At 39.6% G+C, this 8,802-nt stretch overlaps 1 protein-coding gene across 2 annotated transcripts in view; it reads left to right on the top strand.

The window, feature by feature from the left end:
- Positions 1-2,025: 2,025 nt before the first annotated feature.
- LOC143668006 (bifunctional heparan sulfate N-deacetylase/N-sulfotransferase 3) overlaps positions 2,026-8,802 on the top strand; it is a 205,788-nt gene continuing 199,011 nt past the window's right edge. The window contains exon 1 of one of the 2 annotated variants that reach the window (XM_077142447.1): positions 2,026-2,123. The gene's annotated coding sequence lies outside the window, so the exon portion shown is untranslated. Of the gene's footprint in view, positions 2,124-2,678; positions 2,787-8,802 lie in introns of those variants that run through there. The other variant, XM_077142449.1, reaches the window with a different exon arrangement.

The following is an 8,802-nucleotide window of genomic DNA, read 5'->3' as shown; positions in this document are numbered from 1 at the left end:
GCCATTCTCACTCAATCTCTGAAATCTTCTAGAAAAGCCTAACTCAATATAAGCTTCTGGGAGACAAAAAAAAATGTGCCTGCTTTGCTTTGTTTTTCTTCTTATTATTACTGTATTCCAGAGCCAGAGTAAGTGTTCGGTAATTTTTTTCAATGATTGAATGGAAAGATGTATAGATGCTTGAATAACAGATCAGGCCTCTGAGGTAAGGACTTTATAAAAATAAATGTAGGTTCTTACATAATAAACATATAAAAATAAATGTATGGTGCAACTAGAAAAAAATGAAAAATTATGGAACTGTAACCGATACCAAATTTAAAACTCTGTTCTACAACTATCTGTTAAAATGTACTTGGAAATTTACTGCTTTTTTGTACATATATATTTCACAAAAAATTTAAAAATAAATAAATGTATATCCCCAAGGGGGATCCCAACTAAGAAATCATGTAAAACCATGCCAACACCTACCACCTGATGAAAGTATTCTACCACCTTTAAATTTTTATAGGCTACCAGAAGGAGCAAATGGTTCTTTAATTTCTAATATCTCATGGAACAAGGAATTTAAAAATACCAAACTAATTCTTTCAGGACATCGGCATCTAATTGTTCTATATGCTTAATTTCTGTATCATGTGAGCCTCATTCACTCCCAATGGACAGAAAACGTGAATTTATTTATTATTATATCAAACTATCTAGAGGTAGAAATTGTTTCAGCCATAGCTGGATTCAGAGCTCAAATGTCCCATCTGGATTTAACTTTTCTCTAATTCTCGAGTCTGTCTCCAAGAAATAGCTTCACTCAGATTTCTAAGCTCACATCGTCACTACACGCAGTCCTGTGAAAGAGAGTTCACTTCCATATGGGGGCAAAAAAGGTTCTAGAACTAGGTCTTTCTGTCTCTGATTAGCCGCATCTGAATCACGTGGTTTTTTCTCTACACCAGTGCTAACTACACAAGGGACATAATATGCATCCTCCCCAGAAGGCTGAGTCGTGGGTCACCTGAGGAGCGAACAGTGTGGTTAACATTCTCCGAAGCAAACAGGCTGAAGTGCTGGTGGTGTAGTAGCCTTGCACAGACGCTCCAAAATAAACAGGGATACTACGCTTCCACCACGCAGGAGTATTCCACGAAAAGGAGTGTTGGGGCACAAAACCACAAACGTCCACTGCAAACTTACAATTAGTAGCCACACATACACCCCACCCCCCTTTATTAAAACTTCAAATAAACCATGTTAGTGGAACCAAAAGAGATTTAACAAAATCACTAGAGGCACCTAAATTAAACTCTAGTTTTGGAGCACACAACCTCACACCTTTTATCCCAGAGTCCTTTCCACTGCTGGCCTTTCACTTGTCTTGAAAAACTGGAACACAGGGGCTTTCAGAAAGCTGGAGAACTGAAGGAACTCCGAGGTGACAGCTCGGTCCAGCGCCGAAGCCAGGAGCTCGGCTGGAGAGGACAGCGCATCCTGCATGGCGCAGCAGGGGTGCGCCCCACCCTCCTGGCGCCGCCGCGGGGGCTCGGACCCGCTTCCGCAGAGGCCAGACCTGGGCGAATACTAAGGAACCGCCACCAACCCAAACCCAAGCACCGTCAGAACTGGCCAGCCGGGGCGGGGTCCTCGGCGGTTCCTCGCCGAGGCCCGACAGCCGGTTCCGCTGGGCTGCCCCGGCGGAGCCCGGCGGACGGAGGCACCTCCCGCTCCCGCCCCTCCCCCGGGCGAGCGCGCGCGGGCCGGGAGCGGGAAGGCGGCGGTGCCCGCCGGGGGCGGCAGCGTGAGAGCGGCGGCGGCGCGGCCGGGCGGGGTCCCGGGGGCCGCGGGGCGCGCAGGTGCGGGCGCGGGAGTCACCGGCGCGCCGGCTCGTTCCCTCCGGAGCCGCTTCCCGCCCCGCGCCTTCCGCGCTCCCGGACCCGAGCGAGTCACCCACCAGGTCCGCGCGCTGGAACGCTGGTCGCGCAAGGGAGAGGGCCGCCCGCGCGCCCCTGCCGCCTGACCCAGGCACCGCGTCTGCCCGGGAGCCTCCCGGGCGGTGGGGCCGCCTCGGAGAACCGCTGGTCCAGGACCCGAGGGAGGAGGATGCCCGTGGACGGCTGCCACCCGAGGTAATCACTAGTGGATGTCGGGGACGGCCCCGGGCGGCTTCAGACGCCGACTCCGGAGCGGCATGCGCTACTCGGGATAAGTTTCAGGCGGCCAGTAAAGAAGGTGTCTTGGACCAACATGCATTTTATTTAACCGGCCTTTCTTCCTCTATTTTAAATAAGTTGATTTAGGCAATAATAATGATAATAATAAAAGCCTCCTGGATGACTCTGGGTTTGCAAATGTAATCTTCAAAGTTGTGCATGTGCAAGTTATTTGGCAATGCGTATTTATTAACCTATTTGCTCTTCCAGCTAGTCAGAAAATTGACATTTGAAATATTCTATAAGGCACATTACAAGTTCGCCGTTGCATTCGGTCATCCTGCTATTTATCAGCTTAGTTAGCATCTGTCTTCCCGGAGTGCTACCAAAGCCAGTCCCTTGGCGACGGGTCTTGCATGTGACACTCTTGCCCTCTAGTGCCTCAGCAGCTTGGTAGCAGTTTGATGGCTAATATTAATAAGGTGTTATATAACACAAGGGTACTGGGCCAAGACTGGTGCTGCTGCCACTTGTGAAGCCAAAAAGCCGGAGCTGATGGTAGCGGATTCTGATGTTTCAGATTATTTTGTCTATTAAAACTTTCTCAAGCGTTTTCAACACTTTGAACCTTAATTCCAGGTACGTGTGTCTATTTATTTACACTCGGTACAAATAGTTCACTCATAAAATGCATGGCCTTTTAATAAGAGATAACTTTGTTTTCAATGAAGGTTAATCAAACAGAATTTCAGGGTTGAACAAGTACCTAATTTTATTCTAGTGGAAGAAATAAAGCATTTTAATTAAATTGTGAAACAAAGAAATATCTTAATCTGTAATAATTTTAAAGCTTGTCTTTAAAGACTTGAGGAAATGAACCTTAAAGTTGTTTAAGATCTCCACTAACAACTTGTAATTATTTTGCAGCAGATTTTTTTAAACAAACCTCGGTTTGCCTTGATGGAATAGAATTTTCTAAGCAGCATCAAAGATTTAAACTGTATCTGTCTATAGAGTAATGCTCCTCAACAAATCTTTGTGTTTCATACAGTTTATTTTATCACTATTTAAGATTATATAATTAATAAAGTTAAAATGTAACTGGAAAGAAATAGTCAACCTAAGTATTAAATGCAGAAGCTTTAAACTAAAGGAAACAAGATGTATCTTCAATTTAATGTATCTACTTTTTGTTCGCAAGAACCCAGTGCATTCTTTAAGGGATTTACCCAGATTATCTTCCAACTTCTAAAGTCTGGATACTATTTAAATTTCAAATTCATTTAAAGTTGAAGTTTTATCTATATTCTTGATAAACATATTGTGATATAGCAACATATGCAATCTGGAAATGTTTTGAGAAAAACACCCTTAAAGAATGTAATGTAAACAACTACATTCTTAGTAGTTTAAAATAGAAGTTCATAAATATTGAAATACCTACAAAACCCATGTCAAGCCCACTCTTTCTTTGCTCTTAGACTGACTATATCATATTGTCGACTATTGAACAATGCTTTTCACAAGAGAGAGGAATGCTGTGGAAGAGAAACTCAAAAATCTGATATTTAGCTGAAGGGCAGTTTTTCCTTTTTCTTCTAGCATAGCTCATTGCAATATTGTTATTTGAGAAGGAAATTTAAAAAAAATTGAAAGATACTCTTTTGAAAAAATAGTACTGAATACATATCTAGAGGTTTGCTCTGACACAAGGTTGTTTATATTTTTCCAACAATGCATTATCTATTGTTTCTGTGATATTTTTATTGTTTTTCTTTATGTTCTTGATGGTAAAAACACAAGGCTATTTCTTTGTGTAAGTAAGTGTTGATTTTAAACTGGTCATATAAGTTAATTTTCTTGTTAGTCTTTAAAATGAAAGATTCTCAGATTGCTAAAATGTTTCGAATGAAAGAAACTTGTTTTTTTTCTGGGGAGATTTGTCATAGTTTAGTTTGGTTGAGTTATAGTGTAGCTATAATAAAAAATCATTTTTAATTAAAAATTTTCTTTTCATAAATTTTCTTGAGAAAAGTATTATTTCTGAATATAACAAATATTAGAGTAATTTTTAATGTAATTGAAATGTTTGTTGAAAAAAATAGAAGAATAACCAGTCCTTGAAGTCCTTTTTCTGGACCATATATTCTGTTGAAGAAGTTACCATGAGCTGAAATCTAAATATTCCATGATGTACTTGTCATTTCAGAATTTAAAAACTATAAACAGATTAGAAATTTCTCTTTTAATTCAAAGAGTCTTATTATATTACTTTCTTGAAACCTAGTTGAGTCTCAGCTTTCTTGTTATTAAGGCCAACTTTTCACTTAAATATGAATTTGTTGAGGTACAAAATATCTTCAAAGAATCCTACACTTAAGGATTTTGATGTGTATGTGCTTTAAAAACAAGGATATATAATTAAGGATAAAAACACTCTTCTCAACTAAATTAATGCCTTCAATTTCTAATTGCTTAACAGTATAGAAAAGAGGGGAAGGGGTGGAAGTTTCCTTTCCATGACGTGGCTGTTAGAGATAAATATTCACACCGAAATGCACAAACTCTGAACACCTGTCTTGATTACGGGATGCTGTCAGGCCATACAAAAGTAAAAGCCTGCATTATAATGTTAGCCTGAATAATGCTCAAAACTTTGTTTTATGATTAGAATTTTTTTTAGAACAGACAAAAAAAAAAATGGTTTTAGAGTTTACCTGTTTGTTTTTAATGAAAACTGCATCCTTAGGCTACTGAATATCATAATGAGAGATTTATCCCCTTCATGGTAACTCTACCCATTTCATCAATTCCTTGTAAGTTATATAACCAGAAAAAACACAATCAAGCCCTAGTGCAATTAATAACTGTAACAAATCATTTCATAAAACTCCTACAAATTATTGAGAGCACTAATTCTTAATACCTGTTGCCAAACCACAGTTTAAAAATCAAGTATTAAAATCCAATCCTAAAGCATTTAAGCAGCTCAAAGATGGGTATTCATTTTATTTTTAATCTTTTTGTTTAACGACAATGTTTGAAAATAACATGAAATTAGATTTGGATTCTCCCCTGACAGCTCTGGGCCTCTGTTTCCCCACCTGTGAGAGGTGGATTTCACAGATCCTCTCCTATAATGCAGATTTGCATAAGAAAACATTAAAATGAAATACAAAATGTAACTTGTTCTTAAGTGTGGTTGCTTAGATGTTTAGTAGTTGAGATGTTAAGCTTTAAGACTCAGAGAATGGTTCTTTTGTACCAGGGGCTGTTCTAAACATGCTAAATATTATTTTTTAGCTCTTCTAATCCTCACAAAGATTATTTGAGGACGGGGCTATAATTATTCCCACTTCCCCAAATGAGAAAGTTAAGGCATATTGAAGTGGTGTACCTGAGTAAGATTCAGATCTTGGCAATTGGTAGAACTGGAATTCAGCTTGGGTCTGGTTCCAGAATATGCCCTTAACTGCTGTATTACATCACCTCTCTGTAAATTCTCAAATATTTGTGCTGGATGTGTCTCCAATAATGGAGGCAATCCGTGTACCATTTCCACTGTCTCAACCCCTCCATATGAAATGATCATTCAATTAGGAAATATTTACTAAATACCTAAATTTTTGTGCCAGGCATAAAATAGTACCCAGGACAATTAAATGTGGCACCTTCCTTAATGAAGTCTAGATTAGGTGATTTCTTTTCTCCAGCTCCTACCCCAATTGGATTGAGTGTCACTTGTTCTAAAAGGTGCCCAAGACAAAAGAGAATCTGACTTATTCCGTGATGCATCCACAGAAGACAGTAGTGGAACCAGGACCTCACATTTCTTCAGGAGTCCCTCTTATTTTACTTGACTGCTCCTGTCTATTGGTTTTCTTTCTTTCTTTTTTTCTTTAATCATCATCCTTTTTCTGAGGATTGGCTGACTCTCCTTCTCTGGCTCAGGCAACCTGCCCTAAATCTTAACCAAAATCTTGTCTATAACTTTGTGTCTTATGGTCAATCATTGAGAGATTAGGTTAACACAGTCTTGTTCCCAAGACTGATGAATACGATGATGACAAGGATTGGATTATACCCTTAAATCTGCATTGGCAGCACTCATAGGTTCCTGCTATTAAGCATACATAGATACATATGTAACAGCTCATTTTAAGAGATTGTAGGCAGGCATTTTCCCTCTTCAGTCATAGAAGAAGCAGCAGAAAATAGCAGTGGGATTGTTTTCTTCTCCTGCCTAGCTGGATGGCATAACACTTAAGGGAGGTGAACAAAACATACTCTTTCCTTCATAATTGCTAAATACAAAGAAGAAGAGAACACTGCAATAGAAAGTCATTTTCCATTTACTGTATCAAACAAAGCTAATGCCCCCAAGTGCAAATTTTCTCCCATCTATCTTAAAAATAAAATCCCATTTCTAGAGACAGAGTGTATTCTTAGTTGTACTCCATGCAGATCAGCCTGTTACTTGCATACCACTGTGGGCCTCAATTAACATGACATAATTTCACACATTCTTTCCCTAAGAAAAGCATGTTCTTTGTCAATTTTTATTACTGCTGAATTACTTTTAGCAAATTCTGCAATGTGCTTGATGCCTCCAAATATACTTTTCAACACTATAAAATAGAGTTAAATTTTGAGAAGGAGGGATATTGTCAAGACCTTTTAAATAGCTTTCATTTATGTTAGAACCTGAAGTTCTTTAGTTATTAATACTCATTTTCCAGATGGCATTCTTTTTTCTCACATTTATTTTACTGCCAACTTCAATATGATTCTATTTCATTTAGAAACTGATTTTTACTTTGGGATGGTTGTGGGTGTTAGTGGAACAGAAAAGATGGGTTACATTGACAAGTGGGTTTTTCCTCCTTGCTGATTTTGGAATACTTTGTGAAATTTTTATTTATATAGATTTGGTTCTTTACTATATATGTGGGATGGTCTGTGATTCTGAAAGATAGTCCCTACCTCTACCTTTTGTTAATGGTAGATAATTAGATAATGCTAAATGTTCCCTTGGTGAAGTCTTCACACAAATAGAAGAAGTATTGCAAACCAACTTTAGCTACACCGAATTCTGAACATTTTCAGAATTGGAAAAATGGATACTTGAGTACCTAGTCCGTTGATTGGAAAGGAACATTCTCTGTGTGCCTGGTTTATGGCACTTGTCAAAGTGATCACTGCCACTCTCTGTATTGATTTTTTTTTTTTGCCTGGAAGGCATCAGGAATCGAACCCAGGTCTCTGATATGTCAGGTGAGAACTCTGCCCATGCTCTGTGGCCCACCCTCTGTGTTGATTTTATCACCCTCTCTCTTTGAGGCCAGTGTGACAGATGGGGAGGTATCCTTTCATGGAAGATGGTTTGACTTAGACTTCCCTCGTTTGTGACTGCAGCTGTTATTTGTAGAGAGGATCTTTAGTCACTCATTCGTGTATTCAGTGTGCTGTTATTATTTTAAACATTGTGTTAAACATTAAACAGGACAGGTACTTACAGACACTCCCAGTCTATCAAGAGAGAAGCATTACACAGAAAATTGCACAACTAATTAATTTTAACGGTGAAACTACAAAGGTAAAGTAGGGTGTAATGTGAGAGTGTGTGAGAGGGAGACCTGACGATCTGGGGATCCTGGCAAGACTTTTATGGGGCAGGGATTCTGATGTTTTGAGCCAAGGGTGTGGGAGGATAAAGCCATAAAGAAGTGAGGAGAACATTTCCAGACAAAGGGAGTATCATGTGAGAAGACCCTGAGGCTGAGAAGAATTGTATCTTTTGGGAAATTGAAAGGGGACCCATTTGCCTGGAACTTGTTGGAGAGTGGGTTCCCCTAAATCAGATCTAGAGATGAGTAGGATCAGACTGTGCAGGGCCTCATGGAACATGGTAAAGAATTTGATTTTTAATCAGCAAGTGCAATAGGTATGCACTGACAGACTTTCTCACTGATGCTGCATCTGCTGCATCTGAAAGAGCCTTTGGGGTGAAATTTGTTGTTACAGTAGTTCAAGTGAGAGTGCTGTTGCCTGGATAGAGAAATGCAATGGGTCAAGTGGGCTTTCAGAGATGGAAATGAGAGGACTTGGAGGTTTTTTGTTTTTTGTGTTTTTTTTAAGAGAAGCGTGGTCAGGGAGAAGGCGGTATCAAGAAGTCATAGACGGCTGTGGATAGCCTAAAAGAGCAGATTTTAGGGGTACGATCATAAATTCAATTTTGAGCAGGTTCGGTTTGCCTATGATTCCTGTGGTGCTGGATGGTGTGGCTAGCATATAACAAGAAAGGGCTCAGTAAATAGTATTTGTTGTTGTTTTATCAAGTTGATAGTTCACTTTGAAGTTCTATAACTCAGAAGAAGGAGGTCTGAGTTATATATAAACATTTGGAATTTATTAGGGTGGAAATAGTGATGAAAGCTAAGGGAGTATAGAAGCTCATCTAGAGAAAGGGTGAGGGATGAAGAACCCCAGGGACTTGAGAGTTCTTATGTCCCTGACTCTGCCTCGTATTCCTCCTCAGCCTCTTTCTTTGCGCGGAGACCCAGCTGTCTCTAAATTGCTGCCCCCACTTCCCATGACTCTCTTATGCTAGAATGCTTGTGGATGTTCCCTTACGAAACCTTAGTGCATTCTTATT

The sequence above is a fragment of the Tamandua tetradactyla genome, chromosome 24 (assembly GCF_023851605.1).
Source record: "Tamandua tetradactyla isolate mTamTet1 chromosome 24, mTamTet1.pri, whole genome shotgun sequence".
Lineage (NCBI taxonomy): Eukaryota > Metazoa > Chordata > Mammalia > Pilosa > Myrmecophagidae > Tamandua > Tamandua tetradactyla.
The sequence above is the reverse complement of the archived record's forward strand: the minus strand, read 5'-3'. Positions and strand labels throughout refer to the sequence as shown.